The sequence below is a fragment of the Podarcis tiliguerta genome (assembly GCF_965153285.1).
Source record: "Podarcis tiliguerta genome assembly, chromosome: 3".
Lineage (NCBI taxonomy): Eukaryota > Metazoa > Chordata > Lepidosauria > Squamata > Lacertidae > Podarcis > Podarcis tiliguerta.
In genome coordinates this window covers 77,097,496-77,118,710 of record NC_139536.1, presented here as the reverse complement: position 1 = coordinate 77,118,710, position 21,215 = coordinate 77,097,496, and the positions used below count along the sequence as shown (strand labels likewise).

Sequence of the window (21,215 nt, the reverse complement as noted above, 5' to 3'; positions counted from 1 at the left end):
ACACAGAAAGTCAACAGCCAGATCCTAAGCATGATTTTTTTTATTATTATTATTTTACTGAGAACCAAGTCTCACGATGTTCCATAGGACATATATTGTGATGGAAAAAAATTAGGACACGCGAGTCAAGGAGGGTCAGACGAATTCCGGACCGTGGCCGCTAGATGTCGCTCACCAACGCCCATCTCGACCTCTTGACTCCGCTCTCTGAGCCGCAGATCTTTTTCACTTTGGGCTGTTTCCAGGTGCGGCCGCTAGATGGCAATGCCGGAGCGGATGGTGAACGCAGAAGCCTCCCCCGCCCCACGCCGGAGAGCAAAGTTACCTGCGGCGTGCATTGGAGCAGGATTTCGTAGTAACTTTGCAAACCCTTTTCACGAGGGTGGAGCAAGGGAGGACCAAGCCTAGCGCTCCTACGAGGGGCAGCTGGAGCGGCAGAGATTCCCCCACCTCCCCGCTTCCTACAAGCCCATCGTTTTGCACGGTTTGTTCGTCCGCCGAGCTGGGATGTGCGTAGCAGGGCGCCCTGGGAGAGAAGAGAAAAGGTAGGTATTTAAAATATGCATATATGCGTTGCATTGAGCGGGGAGGGGAGGGTTATCGCTGCATGCAAGACAGGGTTCTGCAGCCAAGTCTCCTTCTCTTGCACCGTGTCTACATTTTGTAAACAAGCAGAAGGAGGGGGAAATCTATGAATACAAGAGCTATCTGTAAGGAACTCCTCTGTTTCTCTCTCTGTTTCTCCCCACCCCCAGCTCCGGTTTCTGTGATTGTTTGGCCGCTGCAAGTGTTGCCTCTTCCTCTCACGCCCCTCCTCCTAATCTCAGAACCTTCCAGGGCTCAGGTCTGAGCCAGCGTTAAACCATAACACTGCCTGGCTATGCCAATGCACACCCTGGCTTATGTAGGAAGGCGAGAAAAAACAAACAAAGAAAAAAAGCAAGACGGGAGTCTGAGCATAGCCAGAGTGCCGCTGCCTTCTCCCTGCCAATCAGAGAAGCAGCAACAGCTGGCCCAGGTCACACCTGAGATTAGGAGTCTCAATTTACAGCAGGTGGGGGGGCAGAAGCAAACGTGAGTGGGTCAATAAATGTGTCTCTTACCTTTGCACTGTAGTTAAAACACATGCAAAAGTTACAGGTTCTACTCTCTCTCTTCTTCATTTCCCCATCCAACCAAGATTAATTTAATTACAGCCCAAGAACTCATTCTAGCCAGACAAAAGCACTTGAGAACCCAAAGCAACAGCTAGTGAGGGTTGTGGCTGAGGGGACACAGCCCAGGAAGAGAGGCCTGGATGGCTGCCTTTGGCTCCTGAGCCCGGCTTCCCCATTTGTTGACTTGTAGGTTAGACATCATGCCTTCCAGGCTGAGCTGAGAGTCCAGTCCAGCCAGGTATGCTCCAAACTTGATGTGGAAAATCTAAATGGCCACAGTAGGAGTAATTCTCCTGCAAGCCTCATTGAAATAAATGGGAGCTGTGCATGTGCAAGATATTCAGCTCATGGTCATTTCAGTGCGATTTGTGAAGGGAATTTTCCTGGTGGATTCTGCCCACGCAATAGTCACCTCTCTCTTGTCTCTCACTCATTAATGACACTCCAAGTCTGCTACCCCTGCTTGCCTCATGGTAAGCCCTGCTGTCAACACCTCTCATTTCCAGAATCCCGTCACCTTGATTTATTTAAGAAGAAAACACATCTCATGTTACATACTTTCTCTAAACTATAGGTGCTTCAGTGCAGGGTATTATGATGTGTATCCCAAATGTAAGTTGTCAGGTGTTGACTGCCTCACATATGGTTTCCCTCCTGCCCCCATGTATAAATGCACTGGGAAGCTGCTTTTGAATAATCTCCTGCATTTTAGGAAGTTTATGAAGGTTTCTTAATTGTGAAATTAACCATATGCAATTCACCAACAGTCTCTCTCTTTTATTTTAAATACTTTTAAAAAACCCTGCATTCATTCCAATTATAGGTAGACTTGTCACAACCAGTTCTCATTAGAGACAAGTAAGAATGAAGACAGAATCTGTTAAACAAAAACTTGCATTGAGCAAGTTTATTATTATAATTTGGGTCTTTTACAACACACTTTGCAAATTTATTGCAAACACTGAATTAAAACGCTACTTTTATGCTTTTACATATGCAGAAAAATGGGATTAAAGTATTTTAAAATAAGCTATGTAAAGGTAAAGGGACCCCTGACCGTTAGGTCCAGTCGCGGGTGACTCTGGGGTTGCGGCGCTCATCTCGCTTTACTGGCCGAGGGAGCCGGTGTACAGCTTCCGGGTCATGTGGCCAGCATGACTAAGCAGCTTCTGGCGAACCAGAGCAGCTCATGGAAACGCCGGAGCGGTACCTATTTATCCACTTGCACTTTGTGCTTTTGAACTGCTAGGTTGGCAGGAATAGGGACCGCGCAATGGGAGCTCACCCCGTCGCGGGGATTCGAACCGCCAAACTTCTGATCAGCAAGCCCTATGCTCTGTGGTTTAACCCACAGCACCACCCACGTCCCTTCAAAATAAGCTATAGTGGTTGTTAAATATAGTAAGCTGTTACCTATATTTTATGGTGTTTTTATACGTATATAACACACTTGGGTAATTGTGTAATTTCAGTGATTGACTGTGTTGGCCGAAGACAGTTACGAGAAAATAAAATTAACTGTTGGGTCGGAGAGTTCCTATAAGGAAGTGGAAGCTTTGGCAGAAAGTTACTGTTTGAATAGTTAATGCTGATTTGTGTGCATTTCAGTATTCCATTTGCAAAGTATAACACCTTGCAAATACAGTGTATTAAAATATGACCAGATATTATCTGTTTCCATAGCTGTATAAAGAATAAAGCTTCCTTTCTTTTATGAATTGGAAATGACAACTAAGCACAATAGTTAGCATGGCCAGTCCCTGTCTTGCTGCTGTGCCACAACAGCTCTGCATATATCCATTTCATACACCAGATGTTTTAACGATCATCCCCCCGCATCCCCCTGTTCAATATTGGCGGAATATTTTCACAGCCACACTGAACGTATTCCCATAAACTTTAACAAATGTGTGTTGAATCAGCCTCTGCTTTGGCAGTGATGGCTCTCTTTGTGCAACTTAACTTTCAATGCAAGTTTTCTCCATGTTTATGTATGGTTGGTGACCATTACCTGCAAATTCAAAAAGTCCTGATCTTCTCCACTGCCTGCCTTAAAGCATGTAGCAGCCTAGTCAAGAGGGCAGGATCCTCCTATCTCTAAAATGCAGTTATCTATGCATTCCAAAACAGTGCCTGTCATCTTATTGAAGAGATGAATTGCAATTTGCTTCAGGCACCTTAGAACAGGGCTGGGCTTAGTCCTCTATCTTGTAAGCTTTGTGTTGAGTATTAAAATAACACAAAGTACAAAGCTTGATGAATATTCAGGTAGATGTAGAACACCTAAATCTATAAAAAAGAACAGCATATTCTTTAAGCACTCAGCTCGAAACAGCACATAAAGAGTGATAGAAAAACAGTGTCCTAGCTAATGTGATTATATGCTTGTACAAGATATACCATTTGTAGATTTATTACTTAGGTGCACAGAAGTCATGCCATAATTCAGTACTAGGGAGGGACTGAACATTCTAGTTACTTTCATATGCAGTGAAACATATAGTAGGGGTGGATTGCAAAAAAGAAGAAGAGAATATGTGGCACTAACTTACATTTCAGGCCTCTGTTTTTGTACCAAAAACATCCATATTAGATTACTAGTATTGTGCCTCTTGTATTATTGGCATCCCCTTGAGGCAAAATTTAAACCTAGGATGAGTTGCGACTTGAAAAGGAACGCAAATCTTGGTGCTAGAATCTGTTTCTTAATTGTTATCTGTTTAATTCTTTTAAATGTTTCTTACTCTCTTTTAATGCTTGAGTTAATGGTGATCCATCAAAATATCTGTTCAATGCATCTATTGTTTTTAGTTTTAAAAAAATTGTGGCAGTCAAAAGGAAGTAGCAAACTGCTATTTTGCACAGCATAATACCGGTAATTAATAATTTCTCATGCCTCCCTCACCTGATGAGAACAGGAATCATGCTACCTTGGAATTAATACATTCTGTGTATGTGTATAATCAGTTGAATTTTACCAAACATCTGTAGGCTGATTTGCATACATCTCTAGATGTGTTCCTATGGAGTGCCAAATTTGTGTCAAATCCCCCACCCTCACTCTGCGTTGAGACCTACACCAGTTTGTCCCATGCAGACAGCAGAGGAGCATAATTAAATTCTTGAGTTTTTGGCATGTATTATAGTTTCTGCATAGTTCTTTCTATCCCAAGCCCATCAATAGCAAGACACATTGGAAGGTTTGATGTGCCTAGAGACATCCGTATGCAAAAGGATACTTCTGCACACAGGCTCCATGATTGGTAGTCTTAGATATGTCTCAGGCCAATATTTTTTTTAAAAATGCCTGTGAAAAATCACTTACAAAGTCAGCATTTGTTTCTTTTCAAAATAGCAGACTGTAATCTAATTATTCTTCCTTTAGTTGATAGAATCCCACACTCCGTTGCCCATTTCTTCATTTGTGCTAATAGGACATTGAAAATAAAGCATTCTTCTCTTTCAAAATTGTCACATTGTCATTCTGCTTCGTTGTAAAGGGGGGACTCTTTGTATGTGTTGTTGTTGATGATGATGATAATAAGCAACTGGTGGTGTAAAGGGATCTAGTTTTAAAACAAGATGAAATAAACTGAAGGATGCAAGATATTTTTACACTCAGCATTTCTGCACATTTCATTGTTATTTGCATAGACTAGGTATGCAGGGATTTAATTTAATGTATGGGGAGGAATATGCTATTCTCTGAAGTAGGTAGGTTGGTTGGTAGCAATGTAATGCTCATGACAAGCAATGCCCGTGTTTGTTTCCTAAATTCTGTTTGTCCCTGAGTTATCATGCTTCCTGCAATAAAATATATCATATAGAGGCTTGATCCTCAATCCTCAAAATTAAAGCTCAGAATGCCATCTGACCTTAGGTATGTAAGATACAAAACAAAGGTTTTACTGTATTAAAGTGTTACAGGCCTGGTGAAGAGAGTTGATACTGTTCTCTTCCCCACTTTACAGTCAATGTTAGAAACTGAGTTATGAAAGCTAGGAGATAATTGTCACCTTAAACCTAGGTTATGGGCACAACAACAGAATGTCTAGGCGCACTTTTGTATAATGAATACAAAGCTGAAAATGAATGAACTGCAGCTAAAATATTATGTTTACTTTTCACATGGTCTAGTCCTTCTTGTGCCCACCCCCCTAATATTCTTAAGAGGGTGTCTTCTCCAGTCTTCAGAGAATATCTGAAAGTGGGGAGGCAGAAAAAGGTCCTCCTTTCCTTCCACTCTGCAGTTTTAATCTGAAATCTTAGGTGCAGTACTGCGCCCAGAGCTTAGAAACTGCTCGCCCTAATGAAATTCCCTGTTGCAAAATGCGCCGAGAGTGATGGGAGTTTCGAACACTGTTTGCAGTGCTTTTTTTGTATTTTAAACTTTATAGAACAATTTTTTGTATGCTTCCATTAGAGGATTCTGAAAACAAGCATAGATTTGCAGTTACTGTCAGTTCAGTGTGTTTTGTTGTACTGTACAGTACTTTGATAACTTTCTAGAATGAAGTTTTGTGTGTCGTCATTTAGTGACTGAATAACAAGGTAGTTCTGTCACAGGGAAGCTTGAACTCTTGTAGTTTGTTGATTTCCTTCCTGCTAAAATTGTCAGTGGCAAAAATGCATTATAAGTAATGACAACGTTATTATTTACGTATATTGCAGGGCTTCCTTTAATACCTGGCATCTAGAGGGTTTTAAGAATGATGAATAGTGTGTGTGCAGAGCGAAACTACTGTTAAGACAGGTTAAGCTTCAGTGAATTTGTTTGAAGGGCACAATAGGAATTAACTGTGTTAGCTGTGTTACACAAGGCTTGTAGTGGACGTAATTCTTCAAAAACTTTTCTGTCAGCAAGACCAATAATCATTCATGCGTTTGAACTGTTTCCGGAAATAACTACACAACCTCCCTCCTGCTCTCTTTAAACTGACCTTTATGAGTGTACAGAATATTTCCTGTGAAAGTATTCCAATAATTGTGATCACGAAAAAGTTCTAGGATTGGGGGACTAAACTATGTTTGTTTTAAGGGAAGAGTAAAATTTACTCTTAGTCCCCCAGACACAGAAATTTTAAATTAAGCAATGGACCTACTCTTGCAGTGTGTAAATAGTAAACATATTTCCTCTTTCATGTAAAATAATGTGCTTTTACATTCTAAATCTTTGCTTCTGGCAACTGTCCTCTTCTGAAACCTACTTTGAGTTGTAGGGCACAATTTTGTGAATGTTCCAATGAAAGTGAAACAAGTATTATTGGAGCATAATACTGCTGTCTTCTGCTTGTAAATTTTAACCATTTAAGGCTGTTGCAGAACCCTACCTGATGTATGCTGACTCAAAAATGAGGGACTTCCCCTCCTCTTTGGTCTTGCTAATTCTGAGGTCTTCTCATACTGATACAGTCGCTGACGACTCTGGGGTTGCAGCGCTCATCTCACTTTATTCCGAGTCATGTGGCCAGCATGACTAAGCCGCTTCTGGCGAGCCAGAGCAGCTCACGGAAATGCCGTTTACCTTCCCGCTGGAGAGGTACCTATTTATCTACTTGTTCTTCAACGTGCTTTCAAACTGCTAGGTTGGCAGGAGCAGGGACTGAGCAATGGTCTGATACAGAAACAAGTGCCCTAATGCCTGTCTGTCCCCAGTTTTGCATATTCCCTACAACTTTGTGTCCCCTTTCCTAGCTTATCCTTACAAGTTTATGCCATTCTTTCTCAACTTGAATGAAAGCAGTTTGCCCAGTGCCCATGCTTCTGATTTGTGGGTTCTCTCTACATAAGAGCATTCTTAATTTGTGATAAAGTAAGACCAGGTTTATAATTCCTCTGGCTTTTGCAAACAAAAAAAAACCCCTACTTCCAGAAGCCTGATACAAATAGTGTGTTTGTGTGGGGAGAGGGGAAGCAGAGGAACAAAGAACAAAATGCCAACAGTGCCTTGGAATGAAGGACATTATCTGTGAAGGATCTTGTAAAACCAGATCTTTTCACCAAGATACTAAATCTTCATTCCTGAGCACTTTTGCTGCCTCTTTCTGACACAGGGCGTAAGTGGATGTTAATAGTATTCTTGTGACCCTTTATGACCTCTTTGAATCTGCCCCCAAGCGCTAGCTGTCTTTTGGTGGAGAGCAAAGTGGGAGAGGTTTAAAGCTACAGCTACTGAGATGTTGCTGAATTAGTGATTACTGTTGGCACAGTTCAAATAGGCACGAAACAATGTTGTTTACAGAAGAGGAAGAAATGTTCCTGCCCTGGAAAAAAAACACCTTGTGGGGTGAAGGGGATAAGAATGAGAAATGAGAAGCTAAGATGAGACTGAGTGGATGAGAGTCTAAATTTCTGTCAGGAGATTAAGATTTAAGGGGTGTGTGTGGAAATATGTGTTTTCAATGGGTAATTGTAAGCCTTATAGTGCACATGTCTACTTAGAAGTTATCCCCATCGAGTACAGTGGGATAGGATTGCAATCTTAATGTCTCACCACCATCAGAGTTGAGGCAGTCACTCAGGGAAAAGGGAATACACTCCCCAAAGAGGTCCACATGGTGCCTTCATTGCTGTGTGTTAAGGGTCAGGGTTAGGAACTTTTAGGTGCTAATCATTACTGAACAATCTCTTGATTTTTATCAGCTCTGATTATGCTTCAAGTAATGACCCAAATAAGGATCTTTGGCGTGAAAAAGCGTTGATAGAAGTTATTAGTATTAATTATATGATCCCAGCAAAGATATTGTTCATATTCTTTACAGCCTGTTTTGCATACAGCACATAGTTAACATAGAAAAACATGTGCAAGGGAAAGAGGAAGTGGGCAACCAAAGTTTATAACAATAAATGCTAGTCATTTATGCCAAAAGCTTCATAGAGATTTATTTGTTTTGAAGCAGTTTTGTTTGTCGACTGCAGTAGTATGGAAGGGAGCCCTTAACCTGTCAATTAAGCAAGCTTGCAAATATGCAAATATGCTTTAGTTTAAAGGGACATGCAGCCCATGGGTTGACCGGTATAATAAATTATGAAGTTGTTAAGAGCAATCTTGCAATGAGGTCAGCATGCAAAGGGCATGGACATTCTAGCCAAAGTCATGCAGGCTCCATTGGTTTCAGTGGGAAAGACTTGAGTACACTCATAACTCTCACTCAAATCAGTGGGCTGCAAAGTGCTGAAATTTGGCTGGCTAAACAAACCTTGTGATGCAATTCAGCACTTTTCCCATTGCTTTCTATTTGTGCTGACATATTATCCTCTACTGCCACATATTAAGATTGCTGTCCATTTTGTCCATTATTCTTTTCATCTCATGAAAAACATTACTCATAACAAACAGTATACATTGGTACCTCAGGTTACATATGCTTCAGGTTACAGACTCCGCTAACCCAGAAATAGTACCTCGGTTCAATAACTTTGTTTCAGGATGAGAACAGAAATCGTGCTCCAGCGGTGCAGCGGCAGTGGGAGGCCCCGTTAGCTAAAGTGGTGCTTCAGGTTAAGAACAGTTTCAGGTTAAGAACGGACCTCCGGAACAAATTAAGTACTTAACCTGAGGTACCACTGTATTTTAATCATTCTGAATTCATTAGTGATAGCTCTTGTTTCTAAGATTTGCCAGGTTCTGGTGGTCATTCATATAGCTTTTCCACCAAATCCAACTCGCCTACAGAATCCACATTTAAAACAAGTTTTATTTGAAACCCCCACTATTGAAAATCTGTGATGTGTATCTTGGAGATGTGTTTTCCTTATGGTTCAAAATTCTACATCCAACCCCCTCCCCCCAAAAAAACAACAACTTTAGATGGCTGTCTAAACAAAATCACACAGACCTACCTTATTACATCACCTCCAGCCAGTTAAAGGGGAGGGAAACATGTCCCCTTCTAGAAGGATCTCTAGCTGTTCCATTTCTGGAGCATTACTCTAGCATATGTTACAAACAGGATCCTTAGCAGACCTTGCCAGGTCTGCTTAACAAAGAAACTGAGCTGACCATTTTAGTAATCCCCCTTTTTTGCAGATCCCAATTTAGGGCTATAAAACCATAGAATTTGAGGGGACCCCAAAACCCCATTTAGTCCAATCCCAATCTTATTACACTGATAAGACAAGCCTCATTTGTTCTTCGTAACAGTAAATCTCAATGTATAACAAACAAACAACTTTCCACAACATATGGTAGCTTGTAATCTAAAGCACTCAATCACTTCCCAAGTGTTAACAACTGTGTTAACTTCAGTGAAATGAAAGTTAGTAGGTTAACCATGAGAAGAGGATTCTGTGGATGTGAAATAAGAGTATTCTTTATTGGCTGTATTTAAAGAAAAGCATTTATAGAAATGCTCGTACTATAATATACAGTGAGTAGTTGGCACAGCCACCTTACAATCACACTTCTCATGATGCAACCAAAGTTGTGAGCTGGTAACTTCCTTATTCAGCTGCCCTGGAATAGCTTGCCACAATGTGGGGGTCAGTCTGTTGCATATTGGTGCAGGCTTTTCCCCATTTATGTCCACACATTTCCCATCCATCTCTGCACTGGATATTGGAATGTTTGTGACATGCTCCCCCAGCTCTCTGAGTGCTGTTATCTAAAACTTCTAATGCAAGTGTTATTTAGACATCATTGTCAAGTGTACATTCAGTCCTGGGTCCATTAATTCTCTACATTTGCTCCTGCTGATGGTAGGATCCTTTGCCCTGATGTTTCGTTTCTTCCTTCCTTTCTTTTTTTAGGAAATCTGTTTATTATATTTTTCTCTGGTTTTGAAATAAACAAAGTCAGTTCATCAGATGTTTCATTTCTTTCTAATCCCACCCGGGGGCTGGGGAGGAAGTCCCGTTGTGCAAGCAGATCTCATTCCACTCATGCATACCCCACTTAAGAGTACGTTGAATTTCCACCCCATATTTCTAACTCTCGAATAGGGCAATTGCAAGATCATCATGCATTAAGGCCAATTTTTCATCACTGCTATCTTTTTAAATAGCAGTATCTTTAAGGTCAGGGGTTGGGAACCTGCGGTTCTTCAGATGCTGCTGGACTCCAGCTCCCATCAGTCCTAGCCAGCATGAACAAGGGACTAAGATGATGGGAGTTGTAGTCCAAAAACACCTGAAGGGTTGCAAATACCCCACCTGTTTTTAAACAGAATAGACAGTTTCACCCCCAGACCCACCAAAAGGGCCTTCAGGCTGTTTCCTCTTGCTACACACCCACATTCTCTTTCCACCTGAAACTGTGCCCTGCTACCATTAGAATGTAAAATTCAAGAGTTTGTAATCCAAATGCTTTTTTGGGGAATGTGTTAGTGTGCGTTGGGGAACAGAAAAGGTGCATTGAAAGATTCAGAGTCCTGCTCTTGGAAATATTGCAGATTTAAGTTGCAGAGCATCAAAAGAATAATTATGATGTGGCTCTTTAAAGAGCATTTGTATATCTTTTTGTATATTCCTCGTCATAACCGGAGATAGAGTAATCCTGGGGAATAATAGCATCTGGTCTGCAATACAATAGAGGAGGGGGCTGTGAACAACTGTCTAAGCAGCGCACTAATTCTAGGACCAAAGGCTTTCCCCACTGGACCCTAATTCTTTAGAACCTGATGGGCCTCTGGGGAGTCCTCTATTGACATGTAAATTGGCCTGCCCTATTATTGCCAGTGGTAGGCACACTGCTGTTTATCCCAGCTGTCCCTGTGTTGGGTGTCTGTTTGTTGCTTGGTCTTCAACGCCTAAATATGTTTTGCAAACACATGGCTGAGAGGATCCACTGTTTCCCAGAGCGTGGCAACATGTCTCACGTGAGTTAGGAGGCTTTTTTTATTCATGTGTTTGTAATAAATATTTGGTACAGATCTAGGTACAGGCAGCCAGAAAGCAATACAACGCTTTCATTTAAATATTTGGAATATTTTGCTATCTAAGCTCCAGGAAGAGCTGTTAAAAGCCTTGAGGGGTAATTGAAGGTTCTTTCCTCTTTAAACAATGGGCCCTATTATCTTTTCCAGTGAGAGAGCCTGTGTAGACTTACACAGTGTTGATAAACTAACAAAAGATCCTAGTCTTGTCTCTGTTGCTGCTTTGATTTAAATTAAAACCCATTAAGTTATTGTGGTTTAGCAGAAGGTGTTACTTTGTGTTTCAGCAATTACGTTAGGTGACTGCAAATTTGTTTTATAATACCAACTCATATTTTTAAAAAGTTGACTATCGTTATTATCCTAGCATATAATTATTTATAATATTTGCTTTTTACAAGGTTTGCAACGCTGACTAGAGAATGTGAAAGTAGATACATTTCTGTAGGGGCCAAGCAAGTTGAAATGGTTTTTAAAACCTATGATATTTATTGAGGCATATTGATAAGCAGTTTAAATGTTTTAAGAAAAATATCTTAATTTTTGAAGCCATGTGTGAAGACTTATATGCTTTTGGCTTCCTTATTGGCAGAATGTGGAGGACCAGCCGTTACCCTTAGGGTGTTGAGAAAGCAAGGAAGAGACTAATTGAAATGTAACAGATTTATTATGTGCAAAACACGCATACTGTACTAATCTATTGAGAAGCAGGTCTATAAACATGTATGCAACCTGTGGATTTAAACTAATGCCTATGAAAAGCAGATTAGTTAAAATATGGGAGTACAAGGTCAGACGTCAGTAAAGTCTATTTTTTAATGATACAAGAACTAATACGTTGTGTATATAAAAATGTTTTATTATACCATTTTCTGGTTAATGAAAAATCTATCTTCAATTCCTTAGAACTAAGGCTGAGATTCTAAGAATCACTTTGCTCCCCTCAAAGGCTTAAAAAAACTCCTCCAAACAAAATTGAAACAAGAATCCAAAGTGGACCAGCTTTGTCACTTATTTTGTACCAATATTATAAGAAGCAGTAAGAAAACCTAAAATGCTTATTTTTTCCGGTTTTGCTGCCTTGAAGAAGCATTCAAAAAGAGACAACTTTTAAGCTAATCATTTTGATTTAATTGAATACTGTAACAGAGATAATAATAGTTAAAATGTGAAAAGATACTTTCCTCTGAGCTTTGAAACACGGTGGAAAGTTAATGAGGCAGAAGACTCCAGACAGAGTGCTCCAGATGGTCAAGGCAGTAGAGAGAAAGAAGGCTAGTCTGTGATAGACTGAAAGGGAAGGAGTATCTGAGCAAAGAGGCATTTTTTTATGAGACAGCCTGGAGCAAATCCGCAGAAGATTAAAAATCAAGAAGATAAATACTGAGCTCAGTCTGGAAACTGAGCCAGTGGATCTGCTAATTGAGGAGGTGAATGTTGGTGCACTGGGTAAAAAAATAAACAATGCAAGATACCTTGCAGGATTCTTGCAGCCCATTTGTAATGGCTCAAGGCTTATTCACATGTTATGCTTCTGTTAACAGGTAGGTACCAATTGCCTGGAAGTACCTTAGAGGCGGTTCACGTTCTGCTTTTTAAACCCGGTACAAAGGTACAGTTTCTGAATGGCAAAGCACATGCATGGTAGCATCTGCTGTGAGTGATGGTACATGTGCTTTTAAATGTTGGGGTTTTTCCTGTAATAAACCTGGAAGAAAGACAAGGAAGATTTGGGAGTGCAAATGGTGGGCCCTTCTGTGAAGCCTCAGTAGCAGGGATGAGGGGTACCAAAGCCATCCCTGCTCCCCCCTCTGAATTTCTGCAATTTCTCCATTTAAATAATCCATACATATTCATAATTTAACATTTATAATAACTATATCAGGGCAACCTTAATAGCTAAAAACATGTTTTATTTTTTCATGAAACCCAAGTTTTTCAGGAAGCTGAATCCTGCTCCCAGTTCTTTATCTTTGCATGTGTTCTGAGCATATTAGAGGAAGGAATTATGTGTGGCATATTTATGCATTTCCTGTGCTTTCAACAGGAAAACATTCATGTTTTCTATTTTTTTTAAAAAATGTCCTGGATATTCAGATTATCTTCCCCATTTTACTAGATGCCAGCTCCCCCTCTTTGGGAGGGCTGCTTTGCAGGCGGTATCTGGGTCTCGTAGTGACCCGGCAGTGGGGGAGTGACGCAGCCCCGCATCACTGGGATGCCCAGTCGCGTCACGCCCCCCCCCCGGCTCACCAATTGGGTTAGCCAGGGGGCGTGGCTACATCCGTTTAAATAGCAACACAGCTGGAGAAAAGTCTCCTTTGCCTCCTTTTGTCGGATCTCCCAGCCTACCCACTCTCTTTTCTTGTGTTGATTGATTATGGCCTTGCTATGACTAATGTCGGTCGCCTGGTTGTTGGGGCCAGGTAGGAATTTTTCCACTTGGCAAATTGGCACCAGCCATTTGGTTTTCACCTACCTAGTAGCAATCGCCACAACTTTGTAAGGTTAGGCATTGGGTAAGCTTTATTATGGGAGGGGAGGTTGTAGCCTCTGCCTGCCCCTCCTCCTTAAGGGTATCCCATTAAAGGGATCCAGGGGTGTGGTTCCTGTCCGGAGCCTGGGGTGGGCTAGGGCCATGCCAGGACCCCATCGGTGACCCTGGGGGAGCTCTTAATTGATGTATATCATAGGGCTCCCCCTTCTGGTGGTTGACCCTTATGAGACTTCCTGCGGACAGGCAGGAGTCAGGATATAGTCTTGCTTCACCCAATTGCCTAAGCCAAACTGCTCACATCTGTAACCAATAAAGTTGTGGTCTAATTCATTCCATTAACTCAATATACTTGTGTTTGTGTCTTTTTTTCGGAGGGAACAGTGGGGCCCAGGGCCTCTCCACGCAATTAATTCCAGTGGTTTTCTTTTCAGAGTTCTTTTAAGTGTTTATTGTGATTGATTGACAACACTAATACTGGGAGATTTAATACAGCTGCCTGCAGTTTGACACAGTTTTTTTCCCTATGAATGAGGACTGTATAAATGGAGTGGAAGCTTCAGGGGTTGGGGCATGTAAGTTGAAATGCATATAGTTTTATTTAATCTCTTTAATGGGTTGTTTCATTGACTTGCATAGTTGTTGTTTTTTTAAAAAAACCTTAGCCCTGGTAAACAAATATTAAGACAAAAGTTCCATTATTTCTCAACTTTTATTTTAATTTCACTCCAATTATGTTGTGATAGACAGACATAACTGATCAGTCTCTGCACAAACTGATTTACTGTCAGGATGATAAAACTTCATGTCAGAAACATGGGTAGGATTGCAGGGCCATCTTAGCCTGGAGATGGTGCTTGTGGTTTTAAAAGTGAAAAGGCACTTAGTGAGGGTGAAGCTGTTGTTCCATTGCTGTCTTCACTCATTCTTCTTCCCTGACTGCTATCAGGCAAAACTAGTTTGCCTGATATACTGCAGGTAGGAAAGGATGGGGGATCAAGGAAATGGTAAAATAGGAGGACAGGAGTTGCAGTGGTTGCAGTTTCTTTGAGCTTATGTAGTTAGACAGGCACCCGTACCCAGCTAAAGAAATAACATAAATGGGCGAATGTACCTGTATTACTGGATTTTGATATGATCGGATTTTCACTAAGGACACCTGGATTCAAACACCTGGAGAGCTGTGAAGCTCACTGAAAGACCTTTGACCAGTCACTGTCAATCCATTTAAGCCATCCAATGTGGTTGTTATGAAGCCTGAGTTCCTTGGAGGAAGGTTGAGATCACACATTTTAAATTAACATATATGCATTCAGAAGTTCATCTAAGCCAACTTGCAGTGTGTTGCTTTGTATGGGATTTACATTCTGATGAGCATTCAAAGATCCACATTTCAAATATGTTTAAAATTGTGCCTGACTAGAACTTGACTGAGACAACTATTTGCAGGTGAAGAACTGGCAACCTTAAACAAGCAATACTGTAGAACTGTGGCCTGGCTCTTTGGTGGTATGATAACGATAAGAAGATGTACATATCAGCCACTTCTACCTCTTGGGTAGTATTCTGCTTCTATAAGTGCTCACTTATCTCCCTAGAGTTTGGATTCCACCACCATCATCGCCACTTGGATCATTTTCGTCTGGTGAGCTCCCGTTGTTCTGTCCCAGCTTCTGCCAACCTAGCAGTTCGAAAGCACGCCAGTGCAAGTAGATAATTAGGTACCACTGTGGCAGGAAGGTAAACAGCATTTCCGAGCACTCTGGCCCTCGTCATGGTCCTCTGTGTGTCAGTAGCGGTTTAGTCATTCTGGCCACATGACCTGGAAAGCTGTCTGTGGACAAACGCCAGCTCCCTCGGCCTGAAAAGCAAGATGAGTGCTGCACCCCATACTCACTTTTGACTGGACTTAACCGTCCAGGTGTCCTTTACCTTTTACCATCTGAAGATGTGCTAAGAATGAACCTTCATTTAATAGATATTCATTGGAAATGTGTTTTGGCATTCTTCTATATTTAGGACCAAACTGGAATGGTGAGGGCAACCATCCTCGTTCATGTGCATGCCCTTGTTGACATATAACATAAGAGTTGGTAGGGGCAGTCTTAATTTTTTCACTAAAGACGATTTGTGGGTAAGGGGAACTGAAGCGTCCTTTCCATGGTTTGTCACTACAGGCGCTTCTCTCAAAACTGAGGAAAACAAATATGGCTGCACTTGTAGTTTGTCCCTCAGTATGTATTGAATTCTGACGCCTTTCACATAGTTCATCTTTCAGATCTCTTCCTCCCCATGATATTATGTAGGTATTCATAGCCTGTGATGTGTAAGCTGCTGTGAACTGTTAGGCAAGGGTCCTTCCTTTAATTTAATAGACTTCTATGTACAATATAGTCTTTTTGATGGTTAAACATGATTATAGAAGTGGGCCTTTTTCATGTTCCCACAGATACCATATAATGGGGATGATGATCCCAATGTCCGTTAATGCTTGTAAAACAAATAAGGTTGGCTTTATTTGGAATCAGCCTACACTGATTGCCACAGGGCCATCAGAATCTTCCAATACACTTTGGAAAGAGCAGAGAGCACATTTTAAATGATTACAACTTTGCGTACAAAAGAGTGACTAAATTTAGTTCAGGTAATTAGCCTGCTAGAATTATTTAATTGCTTGGTCAGCAGCTTTTCCCTAGAGATGAGGATGTCCGTGTGCTCTCTCACTTTAATTCCTAATTGTTTCCAGAGCCTCTAGCACAATTTGCAGTATCCATGGCACACTCCAGGATGTGCTCATGCTTTGGATCCAGTCAGGATGTAGTATTCATTTCTGATTAATCAACCGGGAAGGAAAGAGTGTGGCTCCAAATTAATTATTTCCAGCAGTTCCATGGCACCCTGAACTAACTTTCCCCATACCTTTGTTCATATAGCCAGAGCTTAGTTTGTGCCAAGGCTCATTCCCAGGATGTGCTTTCAGCAACAGGACTTGGCCTTGTAAGCATGTGAAGTACTAATAAAGAGGGCTGTGTGTGTGTGTGCGTGCGCCAAGTGGTTTTCCTTCTGGCCACCTCAAAGCATGCAATCGGTGACTCTTACTTGTAAGTAAGAAAGAGATATTTATTCAGACAAGTGACAATACAGGCTCAGCAGCAGGCACAGAACTTCGGAGTCATGGTTCGAGAGCAGGGAAAGGAAGTTCACAACTGGAGGGAAGTGACAAAAGATGTCCCACAACTTTCCACAAGCCACCCACCAAGCTTTTAAAGACGAGATATGGCCTGTTCAGTCACAAAACTCGCTTATTTTGTGGGAATGGCAGGATTGCAAACACATGTTCCATCAGGGTGGGTGGGTCTTCTTCCATCTGTGAAGGTGGCACCCGATTCTAGGCAACAAGACTGCACCCTCCTGTACAGGCTCCAGTTCAGTCATCACCTCCGTCACTTCTGCCTCCTCCCAGGCTAATCAAAGCCAGTCTTCCCCCAACAGGTGCCCTTCAATTGTTTTGGACTACAAATCCCATCAGCCTCCAGCCAGCATGGTCTGCGCTCTGAGATGATGGGAGCACTCGTCTTAAACATTTGGCAGGTACCACGTTGGGGGCGACTGCTCCACTCAGTCATAACATCTTTCTCACAAGAGAGTTCTCACTGGATCAGCATCTTTCAGCCATTTTGAAAATTCCTACTTGGACTTCTGAAATATGTCCCTTTCTGCATATTTAACTGGTGACTGCTTTGGATATAAGCAAAATCACCAAATATGATTTAATCATGTGGATAGAGAAATGACTACATTCTGCCATATTCAGTGCTTATATGGATATTGGAAATAGGTTAAGGCCTTTCTTCATCTATATATAATTGTTCAAGGAAGCCAGATGGCTAAGGATTAATTTATAATATACTTTTGACTTTTTTTAAGGAAGGAAGGAGGGGTAATTGTTTCTCCTAGGGATTAAAAGACATTTCATTTATAGTCTGATCATTAACCATTTGAAAAGTGAAACGTGAACAGGAGTCCACCAACTGTTTTCTCTCAAGCAAACTGCAGCTCTGTTTATATATATATATGGGATTGCTCAGTAATTATACCACACAAGTAATTTGTGACTGTTGTCCATCATGTCATTTCATAGCTCCATAGATTCAGGACTCAGGAGATACCATGCTGTTGTTGTTTACTGTTGTTAACTTAATGTACAAGCTGATACAAGATGTTGTTTTCTTCACTGGTCTGCAGCGTTAAGCTGTCCAGATTGCCTATTACATAGATTAATTTAAGTCTGCCAGTGGATGTTAAGTATGGTCTTTGTTTCCCCCGGGTGCTATTTTGCTTGGGGTAAAAAAATTTAAAAAATAGGAACTAGAAAAAGAATATTGATATATGATGGTATTTGTAAGCAAATGGAACCTCTATGTCAGGGGTCAGCAACCTTTTTCAGCCGTGGGCCAGTCCACCGTCCCTCAGACCATGTGGTGGGCCAGACTATTTTGGGGGGGGGGGGGGGAATGAACAAATTCCTATGCCCCACAAATAACCCAGAGATGCATTTTAAATAAAAGGGCACATTATACTCATGTAAAAACACGCTGATTCCCGGACCGCCTGCAGGCCAGATTGAGAAGGCTATTGGGCCGCATTCGGCCCCTGGGCCTTAGGTTGCCTACCCCTGCTCTATGTTAAGAGGCGCTATACATTAAAAAAGTGATGCTGGAGACACGTAGGAGAGCTGCTGCTTTTGTGCCCTAATTTGAAGCTTCCCAGAGGCACCTGGATGGTCATTGTCAGAAGTCGAAGATTAGATCAGGAATAGGAACCTGTGGCCTTCCAGATGTTATTAGACTCCTGTCAGCCCCAGCCAGCATGACCAATGGTCAGGGATTATGAGACCTGCAATCCAATAACACCTGGAGGGCCACAGGTTCACCATCTCTGCACTAGATTGACTTTGGCTCTGCTTTGTTCTAGCAAGGCTTTTCTTACATTCCTATCTACAGTGTTCCTGTAACAGCCCACTTCAGACTAGGACATCCCTCACCCTTATCTTACCTTAATGCTGAGTGCTTCTGATCACATGGACAGTTTCCGTGCCAGCAATGGATATTCCTGGAGGTGATGAATCAAGCGGTATGGAATCTCTCCCCTGCATTCTAAAGAATTCTCTGGATACTATGCAGGTGAAATAAAGTTAGAATTGGTCCTAAAACAAACTGTTTTGGAATTTTGAGATTACCATCCACATCATACATTCAGAGTATTTTTATACCACTTCAACAATCACTGCTCCCGCCAAAGAAACCTGGGAAATATAGTTTGTTAAGGGTGCTGAGCTCACAGACTTTGAATTCTCAGCACCCTTCAACACACTACTGTTCCCAGATTCATCCATGGCAGTTAAAGTGGCACAAGAGCGCTTTAAACGCATGGTGTGAATATGTCCCAACAGAATTGGAATGGTAAGAAATTGAGAGAGATTAAGATGCAGTTCAGGGGTGTCTTACCCAGCTTCAGCCATGATTTATTTGTTGTCTGAGGGTTTAACCAAATGTGAGATGGAAACTGCATTTATTGATAAAACCAAAGGAAACCTTTAGCAAGACCAACAACAGTTGCGACTGCATAATTAGAGTTTGGCTGCAGTCCTGAATCTTCTGAAGCTGTTGATCCATAGCTGTCAACTTTTCCCTTTTCTTGCGAGGAATCCTATTCGGAATAAGGGAATTTCCCTTGAAATAAGGGAAACGTTGGCAGCTATGTGTTGATCCCATTCAGTAGATTTAAGCAGTCTGTGTGTAGGATTGCCACCACCTGTCTGTCCTTGCGCTGACAGTGCTTTCCATTTTTGACACTATCTTTAACTGCTTTGCCTGTGGGCAGTTCATTTCCTGCCACAACCTGACCTGTTAAGTTCTGCACAAAGGGCTCACTGACGTTTGGTCAGTGTCTCCTCACATGATAAATCCTATCTGCTTGGCTGTGAGCATATGTATTCATTTGTACTTGGCATCTGGTTGTCTTTGCCACTTTAATTTTTACAGCAGATGTTAATACAGGACTGTTGTTATTGAATGTACGCAAGGTTTGCTGATGCACTCTATTCTTTTTCCGGCAAATCCTCCTGCTCAGTTTCTCCCACCACCTTTTTTTGCAGGTGGCAGGAGAGAGACACTTCCTGCTCTCAAACTTTTTATTCATAACATCCGGTGCATCCAGCAACCCCAAGAAGAAATTTTTGAATAAAGGTTAGAAAAAAAGGGGAAGAATCTTATTTCTTTCGGGCTGCATTGGGATCACCATTAACAATCGTTGTTTTATACGCCCCAGAAAGCTTTGAGGCACATTGGCAGGATGTGGTAGTTTTTGCCCACTGTGAGTGAGCACTGAAGAGAGATTTGACAGCAGGGCTGAGGGACCAACTCTCATTTTGCTCCTCTCCTCCCAAAACGGTTTACATCCAAGTTTGTCTTCATATAATAAGTGCTATAAAATGTTTCACAACTTGTGGCTGCCCATAGACCTAGTTTCTTATCACCTTCCTATCTATTTTTTTAATGGTTTAATGGTCTTTTAGGTAGTAAGCCTATGAACAGGGACTGCCTTGTTTTTAATCTGTGTATAGTGCTTAGTAAAAGTTAGAATCATCTGCAATGCAATCTGCAATGCATCTAACCTCTGCTTAAAAACCACCAATGAGGGAGACTCCACAACCTCCTGAGGGAGGCCATTCCAATTCTGAACAGCCCTTACGGTCAGAAAGATCTTCCTGATGTTAAACTCCTTTCTTGTAACTTGAAGCCATTGGTTGAGTCCTATACTCTGCAGAGCAGGAGAAAACAAACTTGCTCCATGTGACAGCCCTTCAGGTATTTGAAGATGGCCATCATATCTCCTCTCAGTCTCCCCTTTTCCAGGCTAAACATACCCGGCTCCTTCAACCGTTCCTCATAAGGCTTGGTTTTATAAATTATTATTGTGATTAGGATGATGATAATCCATGCCCTAGTTTAATCATTCAAAGATGGTTATTTCCTTCTGTTATAAAAAAACATCAAATACCTCCTATGGCATGGACAGCTAAAGCAGAAAGCTCTGTTTATATATCAGGCAGATTTGAGGCTTAATTGTTCTTTGTGGGATTAACTTTTTCCCTTTTATTGGAAACTTTATGCATTTATTTAAAGATTCTTAATGTCCTAACCTCATAAGCACCTAAGCTTTAATTTTGCATATGAGAAGAAAATTCTGACCCTAATAAAGCAGAGTACAGAAACCACTCAATATCTCCTTATCTTTGAACTACCAGAGCTTGTTTGAACATTTCCCTTAAATCTTCAAAAGGAGCTTATATCAAAAGGGACTTATTTGAATAGCTAAGGTCCTCCTAGCCAAATGCCATGGGTTTCATGCCTTTATTCTTCTCTCTTTTCCCCTTCTTTTTCATGTGTCTGTTTTTCTCATCCATACTTAAAACACTTCAGGAAGTTAATAACTGTACAGTGTGTGATAGAACATTTGATTTTAAACACTTGAACTTGTTCATCCCAAATCCATATTTCATGCAAGTAAAGATCCTTACGCAATCAATTAACAAGCTTAGGTGTATCTCATAAACTCATAGAATTGTAAAGTTGGAAGGGACCCCGATGTTCATCAGGCCAACCCCACTGCAATGCAGGAATCTCAACA

At 41.3% G+C, this 21,215-nt stretch overlaps 1 protein-coding gene across 10 annotated transcripts in view; it reads left to right on the top strand.

Annotated features, from left to right (window-relative positions):
* Window positions 1-219: 219 nt before the first annotated feature.
* Window positions 220-21,215, top strand: part of ANKRD6 (ankyrin repeat domain 6) — a 62,834-nt gene continuing 41,838 nt past the window's right edge. For 2 of the 10 annotated variants that reach the window (XM_083433448.1, XM_083433439.1), the window contains exon 1: window positions 256-545. The gene's annotated coding sequence lies outside the window, so the exon portion shown is untranslated. Of the gene's footprint in view, window positions 546-10,870; window positions 10,973-12,573; window positions 12,642-21,215 lie in introns of those variants that run through there. The other 8 variants (XM_083433437.1, XM_083433446.1, XM_083433445.1 and 5 more) reach the window with 8 other exon arrangements.